Genomic DNA, 19,658 nt, shown 5'->3' with positions numbered 1-19,658 from the left:
CGCTTCTTTGTGTCTCTCCTCCCATTTAAATGGAACACCCTTCTTAAGCAACTCAAGTAGAGGTGCTATCCTCTCTGTATGTTTTATTTGGAACACACTGTAGAATTCAATGTAGCCTAGAAACGCTTTCAGTTGCTTCGGATTGATAGGTGTCGGGAAGTTCTTCTGTGGCTCCAACTTCTGTCTACCCATCTTGATGCTTTGCTGGGTCACTACAGCCCAACAGAGATACCTCCTCTTGCGTGAAATTGCTCTTTTTTAACCTGAGTGTCAACCCCACACCCTTGAGCCTCCCGAACACATTGTTCAGATGCTTCAAGTGATCTTCCCACGTAGAGCTGCCTATCGCCACGTCGTTGACGAAAACTGCACAGATCGATCCTGTTCCTTGGGTTAAAACACATTCCAGACACCTAATCGCGCTTGCCAAAACACGTAGGTGACTCCGTTGTGAATGAATCCCAAGTACGTCTGGTCTTCTCTTTTAATAGGAATTTGAAAGGAAAATGACTGTCTAAACCTCTTTCCTTCCAATTGTTGTAGCACTTCAAGTATCGGCGGCGGCCCCCTCCATGTAGGACTGCCTTGACGGGGCGAGGGGGCTTAGTAGGGAGGCCATTTTCATCTCAACATTTCACCCATTCTTGACATCCATATGTCACGTTTTCACCATTCCATCACGTCATTCATCTCCATATCTTTGACATCCCTATAAGTAAGGCAGGGAGGCCATTTTCATCTCATCATTTCACTCATTCTTCACATCCATATCTCACGTTTTCACCATTCCATCACGTCATTCATCTCCATATCTTTGACCTCCCTATAACTAAGGGTCCTGCTAGAGGAGACAACCTCGATAAAAAAACCCTATCCCAAGGTGTGAGTTGCACGTGTCGATGGGACAGTGTAGGCTGCAGGGGTAGGTGCAGTCGCGAACGTGGCCTCGGGGATTTCGGTTTGGTCCTCGAGTATCCTCCATTTTTGGGGGTAGGCCTTCCTCGGCATAGAGGGCATGTCGAGGCGACAATTTATGGACCCTCCACACTAACAAATTTTGTATATGGGTATAAAAAACAACTCAAACGGGGGAAAACCCCCAAAACGAGCGCGGCCTTCGAGCCCGCTTCAATTAGTGGAAAAGACAAGTAACGTGCCACGTTATCTTGTGATTAGTATTGTGCAGAAGACCGACAGTAACGATGTTTCTGCAACAACAATGAAACACGGAGCTGCTACATTAAAGGATTTGTCACCATTTCTGATCAAGAAACAGCTAGACTACGCCTCTGGCTCAGACGTACCAGAAATAAAAAAGCTGAGAAACGGGAGTCTACTTATCCAGACCAGTACAGATCGCGAGACCAACAACCTTTTAAAGCTAAGATCTTTGGTCGACTTACCTGTTAATGTTGAACCTCACCGTCAACTTAACAGTAGTAAAGGTGTGATTCGCCACTGGGATCTGCTAAATGCTGAGGAGGATGAGATTCTTGAAGCACTCTCAGACCAACATGTCACCGCAGTGCAGCGAATAAAGACCCGAAAGTCCAGAGAACTTGTACCAACTGTTTCACTTATACTGACATTTCAAACGATCACTCTCCCAGATACGGTACGGGCTGGATATTTGAGACTCAAAGCCCGGCCGTACATACCTAACCCGATGCGATGTTTCAAATGCCAGCACATTGGGCACACTCAGCCTTCCTGCAAGGCCATACCGCCCTTTGTGGTAAGTGTAGTAAGCCTGATCATGGGACCGAACCTTGTTCTTCTGGTCCCAAATGCTATAATTGCCAAGGCGAGCACCCAGTCTGGCATCGTGACTGCCCCTCTTTCCAACAAGAGAAGAAAATCAGAGAGTTGGTCGTCACAGAGAAAATCTCCGCTGGTGAAGCAAAACAAAGTCTCCGTGAAAGTATACGCACCACTTTACCTGTGCCATTCGCTACAGTTGCTGCAGATGCCCTTGCCCGCCGCAACCACACCTCGCTTCACAGAGAAGAAGTTTAAGCAGGTTCACACAAAGGAATATTTTCTGAAGTCCAGTAGCTCTCCAGTCAGGGCGGCATCGACCACCCTCAAACTTAAAGCGCAGCTGAAAGCTCCCCGGCGGGCGCTAAAAGCACCCGCCTCCACTCCCCCTTCATCCCCTTCGCCCTCTGTGTCCTTACCCGAGGACATGATACAGGACGAAGCCGCGGATGAAGAATTTATGAAGGTGACAGGGCCTAGAAATAGAGTACGCCTTAAAAGGTAACTATCATACCTACAGCTATGGCTTATTGTCTCCAATGGAACCTTAATGGTTTCGGTATGCATCTCGAGGAACTGCAAATCTTAATATCTGAATTTGACCCTGCCATCATATGTCTCCAAGAGACACATTTTCGTCTAAATGAATCAGTGATTCTGAACGGATACACGCTTTACTGCACCGACAAGCTTCCTGAGGGTCGTCGTGCACACGTTGGTGTTGCAATCGGTGTTAGAGATAACATCCACTCAACGCCAATCTTTCTCACAACCCCGCTCCAAGCTGTCGCCGTGCGGGTCCATCTACCACAGCCAATATCTGTGTGCTGTGTCTACATCACAAAGGAGGAGCGATTCTCTCTTGAGTACGTCCTTTGTATATTCGAACAACTTCCGTCTCCTGTAGTTCTTTTAGGCGATTTTAATTCCTACCATCGTTTGTGGGGCTCCGTTCGTACAGAGCCCCGGGCTCAAAATGTAGATCAATTCCGTGAGGCGTCAGGTTTAACGCTGCTGAATGATGGGACTCCCACATATTTCAGTCCTTCCTCAGGCACACACTCTGCGTTGGTCTTGTCCTTCTGCAGTGCCAGCCTTCCTCCTACCACATCTTGGAGTCTTCACCCTGATCTCTGTGGGAGTGATCACTTCCCACTCATTCTTACCTTCGAACATCTTCAGCAATCACGTGAACAACATCCTCACTGGGGGTGTAAGGGGTGATTTTCCACGTAGTACACCCAACTGTCAACCTCACTTCCACATTAGTACACCCTGGACTGCGTTTTGCAGACGAACGAGGCTCTGGCGACTGGCACTCTGGCCAGTATAATTTTGTGTGTGTTGTCCTGTTTTTTGTACTTGTGTGTGCTGAGGGCCCTTTACAGCCTCAGCTTTTAACGGAAGTCAGAACATTTTAAGCTTTTAAGATTTTACTTATGCAACGTTAGAGTTGTTCTTTGTAAAGATCAGGGGCTGGACCCCGTATAATGTGACGGGTGCAAAATAGCCTAAGTGCTGACGCACCCAAAATTTTAACATCAAATCAAATCAACATCCTCACTGGCATCTCAGTCTGGCCGACTGGGATGCCTTGGAGCGTGCAGTGGACCTTGAAGTTCATCTTCCGTCGACTCTACCATCAATCGACGCCTTAGATGTCTTTGTGTCACGAGTGCATGATGATGCACGCACCTCCATTCCACATCTCAGTGGACCTGCAAGGCGACGCCCAGTCCCTTGGTGAACTGCGGAGATCAGTGCAGCTATCAAGGACAGCAATCATGCCCTCGATCGATTTAATAGGAACCACACTGCCGCAAACCTCGAGCAGTTCCGCATTAAGCGTGCCCGTGCCCGTCGGCTCATTCGAGCCAGTAAGAAGGCGTGCTGGGTCCAATACGTGTCTTCTCTGACGAAGCAGGCTTCGTCGAAAGCCGTATGGACCAAAGTACGTCGCATCCAAGGGGGTGCATCTACTCCTCTGAGCACTCTAGAGCACGACGGGACGTTGCACACCGATTCCGGAGACATAGCTAATATCTTGGCCACACAGTTTTCTGATGCGTCTAGCTCTGAAAATTATGAACCACGTTTCCGCCGTGAGAAGGACCGTCAGGAACGACGCCCTCTAGTTTTTCGAAGTCATAACACCGAGGCATACAATTTTCCATTCACTGAACGGGAGTTCGATCAGGCACTTCGAGATTCTAAGAACACAGCTCCTGGAGTGGACAAGATCCACTATGAGATGCTTCGTCATCTACCCATTGGAGCAAGAAATTTCCTTTTGGCGGTATTCAACAGGCTTTGGTTGGAGGACTCTTTCCCCACTTCCTGGAAAGAAGCTATTATTGTTCCCATCCTGAAACCAGGTAAACAACGCAGCGCAGCCTCGAGTTATAGGCCTATTGCCTTAACTAGCTGTGTGTGCAAGTTGATGGAACGCATGATCAACAAGCGTCTCACCTGGTTTTTGGAGGAAAACTGCTTGATAAGTAATTTTCAATGTGGTTTTCGCTCCAACCGTTCCACACTGAACCATCTGGTTCAGCTGGAAACACACATTCAGGATGCATTCCTCAACAAGGAACATTTAGTTGCAGTTTTCTTTGACCTCCAAAAGGCATATGACACAACGTGGCGCTTTGGCATCCTAATGCAGCTCCATTTTTGGAGCGTCCGTGGCCACATGTCGTATTTTATTCAAAACTTTTTATCAGATCGCTTTTTCCGCGTACGTGTTGGGAACTCCTTTTCAGATCTTCACGAACTAGAGAACGGTGTCCCGCAGGGCATTGTATTAAGTGTGTCTGTTTGCCATAGCAGTGAACAGTGTTATGGCAAGCATTGTTGCCCCTGTACATGGCCTCCTCTATGTAGACGACCTCACGATCTTGTGTCGCTCACGGAATCTCGCGTCAGCTTCTCGTCAACTCCAACTGACGATAAACGGTTTGGTTGAGTGGTCCTCCCAAACAGGTTTCACCTTCTCATCCGAGATATCCGTGTGTGTCCACTTTTGTCGTCAACGTACATGTCATTTAGATCCTGACCTGTACATGGGGAAATCTCCCCTGTTCTTCGTGAATGAGGTCCGCTTCCTGGGCCTCATTTTCGATAAGAAATTAACATGGCTACCTCACCTTCGCCAGTTAAAGTTCTCTTGTCTTCGAGTTCTCAACCTTTTACGTGTTTTATCTCATACTTCCTGGAGTGCTGATAGGACGGTACTGTTCACCTATACCGTGCACTCATCAGGTCGAAGCTTGATTATGGATGTGTTGTGTATTCTTCTGCTCGCCCATCTAGACTTCACATCCTAGACACCGTCCACCATGCTGGTAAACGTGTGTGCTCTGGTGCCTTTCGGACCAGTCCAGTAGCCAGTTTGTACGTAGAGGCATCTGAGCCGTCGCTGTCTCTGCGAAGACGGCGGCTGGTAATGAACTACTTCCTCCATCTTCGCTCGATGCCTTCACATCCTTCATTTGACACCATCTCAGACGAGAGTAGGCTTGCAAGGTATCGGCTCCACCCTAGTGTCACTAGACCATTTGGTGTTCGTGCAGACGAGATCCTGTCAGCACTTGGTGTTGACAGTGATCTTCCTGGCGTCTCTCCACTCATTCCCCCACTCCCTACGTGGGAGTTTCCTGCACCTTGTATCGATTTCTCTCTGATTGCCCTTCCTAAGGCAGAAACACCAATGGTTGTATACTAGCAACGGTTTTTAGAAGTTCGTGCGAAGCACCACAATTTTAATGTGTTTTACACGGATGGGTCCAAGACAGTCGAATCAGTTGGTTGCGCCTTCATCCTAGACTCTCAGAGTTCCAGTTTCTCACTACATCCTGCCTGTTCCATCTTTACGGCAGAGTTATACGCCATTCTAAAGGCACTGGACTTTGCAGACGTGCATGGCCTGAAGAAAGTCCTTGTGTGCTGCGATTCGACCAGCGTGTTGCAGACCCTGGGTTCGCCGTATTCCCGGCATCCAGTAGCGCAACGCATATTCAGACGGCTTGTGTCCTTATCTGCCAGTGCGGATATACACTTCTGTTGGGTCCCTAGCCACGTGGGCATTCAGGGGAACGAAGCAGCTGATGCTGCCGCCAAGTCCGCTGATGCAGATGGCGACGTTCTCGTCCACCTTTTGACAGCTAGCGACCTGCAGAATGTGTTCCGTTGTAGACTTCTTAATACTTGGCAGGCCTAGTGGGATGCTGAAACGGGGAACAAGCTTGACGGTGTTAAGCCCACCATAGGTGCTTGGCGTTCCTCGTCCCATCCCTCTCAGCGAAAAAAAATTATTTTTACCCGCATGCATCTAGGACACAGCCGTCTAACGCACGGTCACCTGCTCCAAGGGCTGGACCCTCCATTGTGTCGTGTTTGCAATGTTTTTTTTAAGCATTCGACACATTCTCGTTGAATGTGTCGATCTTGCTTACCTCCGGCAGACTTTTAACCTTTCAGGCTGTTTGTGATCCCTCTTGGGTGATGACAGCAGTATTTTAACAAATGTTTTTAGTTTTTTGCGAAGAGCTGGACTCTTCCACCGTCTGTAAGGAGGTTTTTAGTTTATTTGTTCTGACTTTTTAATGTGTCGTGTTTGTCTCATGCAGGTCTCTTTACAACCTTGCACTTTTAGTTTTCCACAAATGGCTATCTACACCCCTTTTTTAAATTTTCGGTCTGAATTTTACATAAGGGGACATTTCCCCGTATACATAGAAGGGTGCGAAATGGCCTTAAGTGCGGACGCACCCAGAAAATTTAATTCAATCAATCAATCAATCTATCGGTGGCGGCTTGTCGAACTGGGATTTTATACCCATGTTCGCAGAAAGTGATTCATAGCACAGACGTAATTCTTTTCCATCTTTCTTTCTGACACAAGTCAAGGGGCTCAAGTATGACGTGCTCTGCTTTCTTATCAAACCCCCCCCCCCCCATTCCAACCATTGATTAATGTCTACTTGAGATCGGTAAGCATAAGACACTGGGTACAATTTCTGAGAATACGGGCGGTTCTCCTCTATTCCCAAAGCATGTTCATATCCCTTCACTAATCCAGGCTTCTCATCAAATAATTCCCTGTACTGTAAGAGGAAATCCCTTTTGTTCACGTGTTAATCTACGTGCATCGCCAACATGGTCATAAATTTGCTTCTCCGTGGTCAGCGCTTTGTTGCCCTCCTAACGTTCTATTCCGCACACATTCAGTCTACGACATCAACACCACCTTTAGTAGAGTTGTAAAAGGTGATAATCTCAGGTTTTTTCATGTCCTCAGTTGAATCATCAATTTTTTCATCACGGTGCATAGAGGAAAGCAGAATAACACACTTATTCTTCTTTGGGACATAGGACACTAAAGTGCATTTCTCCTGAAACCCAAACATACTTGAGTGTATGGGTTTGGTCTTCTTTGGTAAGAATTCGGAAGGGATTTTAGTTTTATTTTTGCGCACATTCGCAGCACGTGTAAGATTTTTTTCTTAAAAGCTTGTAACTTGTGAACCAGTTGTCCACTGTGATGTTTCTTCCAGTTCCTAATATTGGATTCACCAACCGAAGGGCAACACCGTCTGTAGAGTTGTTAATTTCGAACGGTCCTTCAGGTTACTTACCCGCATATATTTCTAGGTTTTTAACATAAAATGTTTTTCAGTGTGCCATTATAAAAACCTTTATACCATACTTTGTGGGCTTTGATGGTAAGTACATACGTAGCTGCACTTTCCACGAAACCCCACAATCTTTTCGTCAATGGTGACAAATTCCCCTGTTGTGTAATTCCTTATAAAGTTTTCGACAAACATGTTCAAAATGTCACAAACTGCTGCCAACTTGTCATTTCTTTTTCTGTCTCCTCTGGTGTGAATATTGTCGAATCGTATGCATCTGAGTAGGAAACGAAACCTTTTCAGGGACATGGTAGCTGGGAAAATGTCTGTGCCTGTATCACATGTATCCCAGAATTCTTCGACATTTAATTTCCCACCATGCAACAAACCTGCTATATATAAGAGACCCAAAAATGCCTTTAATTTCTGTTTAGTAATGCCTCTGGCGATATTAGGATCACTTTTATACTGTGGCTTTACCTTTTCAATAAATATGTTAGTGCAGCTAACAAGTAAATCTAGGACGGATCACTAAAAACCAAGTTCCACGAATCTATTAAATTTTTTTGCATTTCCGGTAACTCCAGGCAGATGACTTACAATATTGTGAGTTCTGGTTCTAACATTCTGGGAAAATACATTTTTGCGCCATTTGGTCTTATTGTCTTTGCCGAGAAAGTAGTTTGATGTTTTTGTGGTATTCGAACTGGAGTCTTGAATGTTGGGTGAGTGTTCACGAGAACTATCCACACTTCTCTGCGAGGGCTGATGTGTATTCTCCGCACTACATGAAGGCTGAGGCTCTCTGTCACTTCCGATTTCACTCCCTGAGTGATGAAAACTTTCAATTTGATAGTTTGAATCAGCATCTCAATAGTCATCGTCATCAAACTCTCACACAGAATCTTCCAACACTGACCGAATTTGTTCTTTACGCAAAAATACACTCATTTCTAACAAAATACGTCACTGAAGAACAAAACAACACACATTACACAAACAACTGGTAGATATATCTGTGAAACACGAGCGGTCGGGTGGGGTCTGCGAGACAAACTGCTCTGCTCACGACTGATCGGAAGGAACATTTGACAGTAACAACGACCAGTATATTAATTGATATACGTCAGGAAGGTACACAGGTGTTTTTCCGTATAAGTGCTGCCATCTATTGAATAATTGAAAAAATCTAGACCATTTGTCTCTCAGATCCAACTTGACCGTTCTAGGGTTAATGAGTGGCCCAATTTCAATGCCAAAGAAGGATTTTCATACTGACGGAGAGTTTCATTATATGAACAAACCTTACGTACTGCTTGTACTACAATTTGGAAATTATCAGGTGATACACAATCACTCAGTAATTTATATTCGTGTTTAATCCTCTTGCAGTGTTCTAAAACCTTCCTAGCTCCCTCATTTTGTGGCTAATGTATGTCATTAGATGTGCATCATGGCCATTTTTTGGTATAGCTTACATCCGAATTGCAAAATGAGCTCATCACTCAATATTCATGCGGTTGAAAACTTCACTAACGAATCCTTTGTGGAAATGATCAGGTATTGGAAGCAGTATCAGAGGTACATCCAGGAGTCTTTTTCCTTTTTACATAACTTTTGATGTCTCCATAAATTTTTCTTCTGGAAATAACCCAAGCAACAGTCGCACGGATAATGTTTATCAAATGGCATTGACTGAGTAGGTATCAGTGCTGGAATGACAAAATCTTTGTTAAGACATGTTACCTTTCTGTTGTGCTGATAATTGCCTGCCTGAATTTCTTTCTTTTTGAGGATGCATTTTCTTTCAGAAGAACCTTTTGGGTAATTTAGATAAGATGTCACGTCTGTTGTTCATATGTCGAGCCACCAAATGGGTCGTTAATTTTGGAACTATTTTTGAAGAATAAATACATTCAGCTTTCCTATCCCAAACCCTTTTTCCTGCATTCATATTGTTTGATGTGTAGACATATAGAATTATCTGTGCTATTTTGACAATTTCTTGAATAATTAATATTTGCTGCCATTTCTCCGTTATCATCAGATTCAATTAATGGTTCTTTGTTGTGTTCTGCTCTTTCCTCTTACAGTCTTCAGTAGATTTGCAGGGAGAAAATTTAGCAACAGACAATTTTAAAAAGTTATTTAACGGGGAATTATTAAAATTACATTCATCCTCACATGAATCACTATATGAGCTAAAGACTTTTTTTCACCTCCTGTGCTGGTAACTGCAGTAGCTTTTTCACACACATTTATATTTTGAAAAATGTTTAGTTTTGGATTCTAGAACCCTTGACTGGGAAGTGGTTTGAAAATAGGATTTGGTAAAAATTGTGGATGTAGAGCAAATTCTAGAACTATCAAACTGAAAAGAATTTCCTTCAATTTGCTTTTCATTTTGAATAACCTTCTTTTTAACATGATCTACACAAGAATCAGTGTCTTCACAAGAACTTGTTAGCGCATCATCAGATGGATAATAATGTGGGTCCTTATCACTGTCGTCTCCCGGCTCGATATCTGAAATGGAAACCCTGAAGGATAACGTACCAGCTGTGGTGCAACCTCCGTATAAGACATGGACGCTTGAGAAGAAATACACTTGGAATCTTCAATGCCAATTTCATTACAAGAATGGGTCAAATAATCAGGAGTTTTCTTACTTTCTTTCTCTTCACTGATGGCTCTTGACAAATGAGCATTATCACTGTGGGCAACAATTGCATGCAAACCCTTTAAATGCAAAACCTCACCTTTACAAGATATGGAAGCTTTTGAAGAAATATACTTGGAATCTTCAATATTATCTGTACGTTCTAGATCTAAAGTGTGGGATGTACGGGGTGATCTTCCACGTAGCACACCCGACTGTCAACCTCACTTCCACATAGTACACCCTGGACTGCATTTTGCAAACAAACCAGGCTCTGGAGGCTGGCCCTATGGCCACTTTACGAGCAATTCTGTGTTTTTATCCTTATGTGTGCTGAGTGGCCCTTTACAGCCTCAGCTTTTAACAGGAGAATATTTTAAGATTTTACTTATGCAGCGTTAGAGTTGTTATTTGTAACGGTAAGGTGCTGGATCCCGTATAATGTGATGGGTGCAAAATAGCCTAAGTGCTGACGTGCCCAAAATTTTAAATTTAAATTCAAAGATGTAAAGGGTCAATTTCATTACAAGTATGGGTCGAATCTTCTGGAGTTTTCTTCTTCTCCTCACTGATAGCACTTGATGTATGAGAAGTATCACTGGTGGCAGTAATTGCTGGTAAACCTAGGTGTGCAACCTCACCTGTAAAATACATGGAAGCTTGTGAAGAAATACTTTGGAATCTTTAATCAAACCTGTACCTTCTAGATGTAGAGTGTCAATTTCATTACAAGTATGGGTTGAACCATCCGGAGTTTTCGAATCTCTCAGAATCCCTTAACAAATAAGGAAAAACTGTCTCAATTCCTTGAGTATTGAAATCTACAATCTACAAAAAATCTACAATATAAGAATACTTCTTGAAAACTCCAATGTACATCAAGCCCATTCTATCTTAATTTTCTGGAAGGCCTCGCTCTTCATGTCTTTCAATCTCCGGAAACGTTTCTGTAGAAGTAAGAACTTCCAATGAATTTTAAAACTTGGCTTGGACAACACAGCTAGTAATACACTGGCTGCGCAGGGCCGTTAACAACACTCTAAACACTTTAACAAAGTGGGCGGCATTGCTAAGTTTTCCCATGATTGCTAGCATAAATAAACAGTCTTAAGAACACAAGATTCTAAAATGCCTCATAGCTTAATGGGTGTGTGAATGACCACAGTGACTACACAGTGAGATACGGAAATTGAAAAAGATGAGAAAAGTTTTATTACATACTTAAGCTGATTTAAAACCGGTTTTCAGAATTTAACAAAAAGAAGATACATAGTAGTTCTTCTTCCTACGGAGGAATCCGGGCCCTGCACTAACCTGATGACAAAAATACACCAAATACACCCTTTTACACCCGAACAAAAAAAAACAAACTTACTGATTTTAAATGCAGTGAGAGATGTTTTGTTTTTCCAGCAGCAGGCGTCTTCTCAGCCAAAGAGAATGGGATTCGTATCCTCACAATGGAAACTTTTCAGCAGCCGACTTACAAGAGAAACCAATCAGGAACGAGAAATATAAAATGAAACCTTCCAATCAAGGAACAAGCATAGAACGTGTGCTGCCACCACCGGCATCTCCCCCGAACTACTGCGGTTACCATAGCAACGCCGGAAGCAACATGGTCTGCCAATATGTTGCATCGCGTATATTGAGAACCAACGCAGTTAAGTTTACGTAAGAAATCTTGCAGAACCAGTCATAATATTGCAACAAATGTAGTCGATACTCCTGGTGGTTTGCAGTTAGCAGTTCATAATTTCCAGGAATGTCGACCACATTCGTAAAAAATATTAAAAACGGTAATGCGAGTATAAAATGCATTTGCTTAAATCGTACAAAAAAAAAATTTCGCAATTGTGATTTTCAGTACAGAAATAAAAATGTAAAGCAAAACTTTTCCCTAAAGTAGCGCGTAAAAAGGAGAAAAATTACTTGTTCCAGTGTAGAGCATCTGCTGAAGTGATACCAACTAAAGATGATTTTTATATGCATCCATGCACTTTCTAAATTCTAATTTGTTTGGGTATCCACTGCAAGCAATATGTAGACGTCTTAGAAGATTAACAAAATTGATATGTCCTTTTATTAATTTTTTAATATTTTTTTTCATTACAGACTATCCTAATTTTAAATAAAAATTTAAACCCAAATTTTTCCTGAAAATAAGACAAAAAAGAGAGATAAACTTACTTGTTTCAGTGTAGAGCACCTGCTGAAATGCTGTCGACTTAAGATGATTCTTATTATGTAATTTAACGTTAATAATAACTAACAATTTTTGGAATGATAATTTATCTTGGTGTTCATGCAAGAAATATTTTACCAATTGATATGCAAGTCATGCGTGTTGAACACCCCCCGAAGGACCTTAGAACATAATATAGCTAAATTTTTAACGCAAATAAAAAAATTATCATATCCCCCACCCAATAGCGGATAAGTTTTCGTAAAATAAACCAAGAATGCATTCAAAACAAGAGCAGCAAAATCCTTTCATGACACATTAATTACTGTAAATGTGTAAGTATCTATGAATAAACAATTTCATCTATCCCAAATAAATCATGGCATTTTTAATTTCCCAGTGAAGATGAAAATGCAATAATCTTTCATTTCCTATTTGTGGATGTACATTTTGAGTGTTCTGCACACACACACACACACGGACGTATTTTATTCAATAATTGAAATAAATATAACTTATTTGTAGTGATCCAGTCATGTTGATTTGTTGGACTTTTAACCACTGTTCATGTTGTGTTTAACACTGTTAATGTAAATTTTCAAGTTGATTTCTCCACGTGTCAACCACAATTTTCTCTGAAATGGAGGAACTAAGACCACTAGAAAAATAATCCTCCTAGGCACTTTACAACCAAAAACAAGTGTTATCTAGACCACAAGACAAGGTGGAGTCCCTGCCACTGATAAAGGCACTCTGTTTATGCCATACTTTTACACTATAACCACATATATCAACTGTTCAGCAGTCAGTGAACATTCTGTGTTAGACAAGTTAGAGACAAATACGCTACCTGGGGCAGAGACAATCATAAAAGTCCAACAATTCAACTCTAATTGAACTATTTGGACAGTTAAAAAAATATATATATTACCTGATGATAAATTGACCATGTAACCATTACTACATGATGAACTAAAGCATTTTTTACCGATCGGACCACTTCTATACAACACTCAGCCACCAAGGAACACCACAAGACTCTTGATATGCATGCACCTCCAGCAATACTAATGCTTTTCATTACAACCATTGCAGGTATTTTGAGGTGCAATGTAATAACAGGCAAGTAAGGATAACAGAAACAGAGATAGATATTAAAAAAATCATTATTGTCTCCAAATTATACAGTACAAAAATATGTAATGAAAAACCATGTAATTTATTATTAGACAAAATGAAAAAGTAACAGTGTCTCTTTGTACACAATAAAAAACCATGAATAAAACACCATTTTCATTTTATACCAGTAATGTTACCTCCTGATAATGTTACGTATTACAGAAGTTGTGCAACGAACCAAACAAACAAAATATGTTCTTATTGGAAATAAAAAAATGTAAGTCTATGGCTTATCTGCTTAAAATGAGAGAAGATACTGCAGAAACATACATGTTCTTTCCTGGGAAAATTATTATTTCATGTACGTTAATTAATCCCATCATTGTACTTATAATCTAAAACCTGTTTAAATGAAATTTCTAAATAAATGTATATATCACACACACACACCATGATAGTAAAATCACAAATCTTACATTTTGAGGATCTTGTAACCCTGTAATTAGGATAAATAGCATGCAGAGAATATGAGGTGAAAATACTAACACTATAAATAAGCAAGAACTGAGGATCATGTATTACATCTCAAAAAGGAAAGTAAAAAAGACACCACATTTGCAATTTGTCACAGTGCTTCATAAAATGCAGCTGGCCAAACATATACAAAACATATGTTATATCTACCTTATTTTTCACAATAAGCTTCCTCTGTGAACATACAAAAACACAAATTGGCCAAAACACATCCTATATGCTGATAAAAGACCCAGGATACCAAACTACACCCCCGTCCCCCTCTTTTGTAGAGTTTATGGGTGTCGCAATGTATTGTGGAACAGTACTTTTTTCCATAGTGGAGTCTTAAAATGATATTTTTACAGCAATTTTCACAACTTGTCACTTAATATGAACCGAAATTACTTGCATGTCATGTATAATGAGAAACACTCATGATTTTGAGAGACTCAGAACATGCTGGACCTGCTTGCCATGGCACATGAAAGTTTTCACTTACAAGGGAGGTTATCTAAGTGTCCCCCTCCGATTTCCATGAAACTTGCCAGGTGTATAGAGGGACCCAAAGGAAGAAATACGTGTTTTTTTTGTTTCGGCTAAAAAACTGTTTTAGGAGGCAAAACCCCCTCTCAAATGTCAAGATGATGACAAATTGAAGTGGGGATCTGACCCCTGTGTCCCTCTCCGATTTCCATGAAACTTGGTAAATGTATAGAGGGACCCAAAGGAAGAAATAAGTGTTTTTTTTTGTTTCGGCTAAAAAAATTGTTTTAGGGGCCCAAAAACCCCCTCTCAAATGTCGAGGTGAGGACAAATTGAAGTGGGGATCTGACCCCTGTGTCCCCCTCCGATTTCCATGAAACTTGGTAGGTGTATAGTTGGGCTCAAAGGAAGAAATACGTGTTTTTTTGTTATGGAAATGGAAATGGAAAACCCTGTATCACATGTACCATTGCATCAGGTTAATGAACATGCCATTATAAATTTTTGTACTGCTGCTAAGTGAACGTTGAATACTGCAGTGGTATGGCAGAGCCGGCCATATATTAAAATGTATTGCTAGACTTCAGAGCACGTGGGAAGGCGGGTGGAAAATGGGTGCACAGTAGCAAGGAAAGGCAGCGTTTCCAACCCTAGCTATAAGTACTGAAACCATCCGTAAAATGTAACCACCACAACTAGGGACAGCATTCCAAGCATTATGTACCTATTCCCTTGCAACTCATTCCAAACAAATACGAGGGGCGACTGAAATGTTCTCGGCCTACCCATGAAGGGTTGCCAGGAGCTCAATTGTTCATGGCTATTTTTCAACATAGTCCCCTTTCAGCGCCACACACTTTTGCCACCGGTGCTGCAGGCCCATGATACCATCCTTGTAGAACGTTTCATCCTGCACTGAAAAAAAGTCCTCCACCGCAGCCATGACGTCATCTTCTGATGGAAAATGGATTCCACCGAGGTGTTGCTTGAGTTTAGGTAACAGATGAAAGTCTCAGGGAGCCAAGTCTGGTGAATAGGGAGGGTGTCGAAGCCGCAGGACTCGATGGCGAACATTGCAATGGTGGACGTGTGCGCTGGTGCATTGTCTTGGTGGAAAAGCACGGGCATCTTCAACATTCCACGACGTTTAACCTTGATGGCCTCCCATCAAACGCTTCAGTTGAGCAGCATAATACGCACCGTTCACCGTTTCACTTTTTTTTAGATACTCAGCCAGGATGACTCCCCTCGTATCCCAAAAAAGAGAGACCATCACCTTGCCAGCTAATTTCACTGACTTGAACTTTTTGGGGGTGGGGGAGGAGGGGTGTTTCCACTGTTTTGATTGCACCTGACACAGTGGTTCAGAACCCACTTTAAACTGTAGGTACAGTTCCGATTAGCCTTACTGTGCATAAAGTGGACTGAAAACATAAAATCAAAGAACAAAATATTTAAAGTTGATACTAAATAGATTGGGTTCAACCCACCACGATCTTATGCAATGTTTTAAAATGGCAACCATCATGTCACAGTTGTGTTAAGAGTTATTGTTGTACGTATTACTATATATGTAAAATTACTATATCAATAGGGGTAACAATAACTATGTATTGGTATTATATTAGCATTATTGCCATTCCTATTGCCATAGTCATCCATACGCGTAATAAGAATGCTAACCAAAGAAATCATTCCAAGTAATTCTGTAATGTATTGAATTAAAAATGGAAAGTACAACGAAGAACTAGGGAGTTACAGCACTTATTAGAAAGTAATATACATGTAACAGTCCAAGAATTCATTTCGGGGTGTAAGGGGTGACCTTCCACGTAGTACACCCTGGACTGAAGACTAACGAGGCTCTGGCGACTGTCCCCGTGGCCAGTATAATTTTGTTTGTATTGTCCTGTTCTTTTGTCCTTATGTGTGCTGAGTGCCCCTTTACTCCCTCAGCTTTTAACGAAAGTCAGAACATTTTAATATTTTATGATTTTAGTTCTGCAACGATAGAGTTGTTATTTGTAACGATAAGTGGCTGGACCTCGTATAATGTGACGGGTGCAAAATAGCCTTAGTGCTGACGCACCCACAATTTTAAATTCAAATTCAAAGACTTCATTTCGATCTAAATATTTTCTGGTAAACAGAACCATAACAGCGAAATAAGTGTTTGGTGTTATTATTCCTTATTATTGATATTATTATTATTATTATTACAAATGCAAATAATAAAATGTCTGATAAGCGTGAAATTCTACTTCCCTTTCCAGTAGCCTAACTAACTAACTAACTCCCTAGCCTTCTTAAACCCGAAGGTTCATGGCTGCAGCAACACAGGCCTTCCATCTTTCCCTATCTTGAGCAAGTTCTATATAATCTTTTTCATCCCTACCGATTTCCCTTAGGTCCATCTCAACGTTGTCCCTCCATCTTCGTCTTGGCCTTCCTGCAGGTCTCTTACCATCAGGTTTCCCAATAAGAATCCTGTAAACTCCTCTTTACTTTCCCATTCATGCCACATGGCCTGCCCACCTAAGTCTTCTTGATTTAATTATTCTAATAAATATCTGGACATGAGTACAAATTATGTAGTTCTAAATTATGTAACCTTCTCCACTCGCCTGTCTCCTCATTCCTTTTAGGTCCAAATATTTTCCTAAGGATCTTATTTTCAAATACTCTCAATATATGTTCTTCTTTCAATGTAAGGGACCAAGTTTCGCATCCATATAATACTACAGGCAAAATTACGGTTTTGTATATTTTTTAGTTTCTTAGATATTAAACGAGAAGACAAAAGTTTATGAAGAGAGAAGTAACATGCATTTCCTGAATTAAGCCTACTTTTTATTTCCTCTTTAATATAATTTTCATTTGTTAATATTACTCCTAAGTATTTGAATTTGGAAACTGGTTCAAACGAGTTATCAATAATTAGATTTTGATTATTACGTAACACTTGGTTTCCGCCTGTAAGCATATATTTAGTTTTCTCTTTGTTAACTTCCAAACCTGTCTCTTTAGCAGTTTTGAAAAATATTTTAGCATTATTCTTAATTGTATTCACATCATCCCCCAGTAAGTCTACATCATCTGCATATGCTAACAACTGAGTCACACCATTTAATTTTAGTCCTTTTTTAGTTTCTTTTACCTTCCTAACAGCATATTCTAAGGCAAAATTAAAGAGCAATGCAGATAATGCATCTCTTTGTTTTAACCCATCATGAATTGTAAATTTGTCAGACATATTAATACCCACACGAATTTTACTTTCTGTTTCACTGGTGCATATTTTTATCATACTAACAAGCTTCTTAGGTATTCCAAACACTACTAATATATTATATAATTTATCTCTTTTTTGACCGAATCATATGCTTTTTTTAAATCAATGAATAGCTGATGAACATTTTGATTATATTCCCATTTTTTTTCAAGTGTCTGTCTGATGTGAAAAATTTGATCTGTAGTTGATCTGTTACGTTTAAATCCACATTGATAATCACCTATAATTTGATTAGCATATGGGGCTTTAGTCTTGTTAAAAGAATGTTAGATAATAGTTTATATGTTGTTGAGAGTAGAGAAATTCCACGGTAATTATTGCAGTTCATTTTATCACCTTTTTTAAACACAGGAACAATTATGGATTCTTTCCACTGTTGAGGGATTTCTTTATTTATTCCATATTAAACAAATTAATTTATGAATTTGACATATTAATGAATTTCCACCATATTTAATTAACTCAGCTGGTATTAAATCAATGCCAGGTGCTTTGTTATTCTTTAGCCTTTTAATAGCATCTTTAACTTCAGTCAAGTTAGGTTCTGGAACTAAAGGTTCTGCTGTGTGGACTTCATTTACTTCTGATTTATCTTCTACATGGACATTTAAAAGATCATTAAAGACTCCAATCTGCATGTACCTCCCATAGCCAGAGCCTAAAGCATATTGCATATGCAGGACAGCCACGGTGCGGGACAAAAAGCTCACATTAATAAATAAATAAATTACATGTTTAAGGTTAGATTTTTAAAATGTGCTTGCCCATATTTATGAAACATGGCTCCGTAAAAAAAAAAAAAGTGCCTGATGCCTGAATTATTTTTAGTTTTGTCTACCCCTGTTAGACTAGAATTTTGAATTTGAATTTTAAAATTTGGGTGCGTCAGCACTAAGGCTATTGTGCACCCGTCACATTATACGGGGTCCAGCCCCTTATCATTACACATAACAACTCCAATGTTGCGGAACTAAAATCATAAAATATTAAAATCTTCTGACTTTCGCTAAAAGCTGAGGCTGTAAAGGAGCACTCGGCACTAAGAAGGACAAAACACAGGACAACACAAAAAAATTTTACTGGCCATGAGGCCAGTCCCCAGAGCCTCTTTAGTCTGCAGTCCAGGGTGTCTATTGGGTGCACTATGTGGAAGGAGGGAGCACCCCTTACACCCCTGTTAGACTAGAGAGGAACTGGGAAGGCGGTCGTCTTGCTACCTTCCCGCAGAGCGTTGCCACATCCGCGGCCGCGTGGATATGCGATGTTTTTCGCACGCACCGCAATGAAATGATCAACAAGATCTTTGTGCCAAAATAAAAGAAAGACATTTCGTTTGACAGTAAGCGAACAAATCGAAGTATTATTGTCTCCCTAGATACTACAATTATAAACATACAAATGAAATCGCAAAACAGAAATTAATAGGATACGAATGCGGCAACTGAACATACATACCTGCGATTTTATTCAGATTCAGAAGATTTATTTTCACCCTCAGTGTCTTCGGAGTCGGAGTCCTGGAGGCTGATAACGAAGCGCTCCATTATGCTGTCTCGGGAGATTTCACGGTGATAATCCTCTTCTTGCAGACGTTCTGCATGTTGCACACATTTATCCCAGGCAGAAACAGACACGTTCGCTACAGCCTCGTGCGTCAACTTTTCGACATCAGCCATTTTAAAAGTGCTGTTCTTTTCTGCACGTAAGATTTCACTTGCGCCCAGATTAATTCGATGGGGTTGTATTGGCAATGTACGGGGGCAGACGCACAACTTGGTGACCGAATCCTCTTGCAAGTGTATCCACTTCGTATGATTTCGACGTCGGCTTGTGATCCCTGAGCAAAAGTAAAAGCTCTGCTCTGGTTTGCGAAGATGTGTGGGGAATATTGTGTTTTTCCAGCCCAGACGGCCACCTCTGTGAAGTTGGCCCGACCCATTCGCGTTGCCCACTTCAAAACTAGTCAGGACGTTAGTTCTCGATAGTTCTCATAAAATTTTCGTTAGTTCCGAA

This window comes from Lepisma saccharinum (assembly GCF_977018435.1).
Source record: "Lepisma saccharinum chromosome 12 unlocalized genomic scaffold, izLepSacc3.1 SUPER_12_unloc_1, whole genome shotgun sequence".
Classification (NCBI taxonomy): Eukaryota; Metazoa; Arthropoda; class Insecta; order Zygentoma; family Lepismatidae; genus Lepisma; species Lepisma saccharinum.
This window is presented reverse-complemented; position numbering follows the sequence as displayed.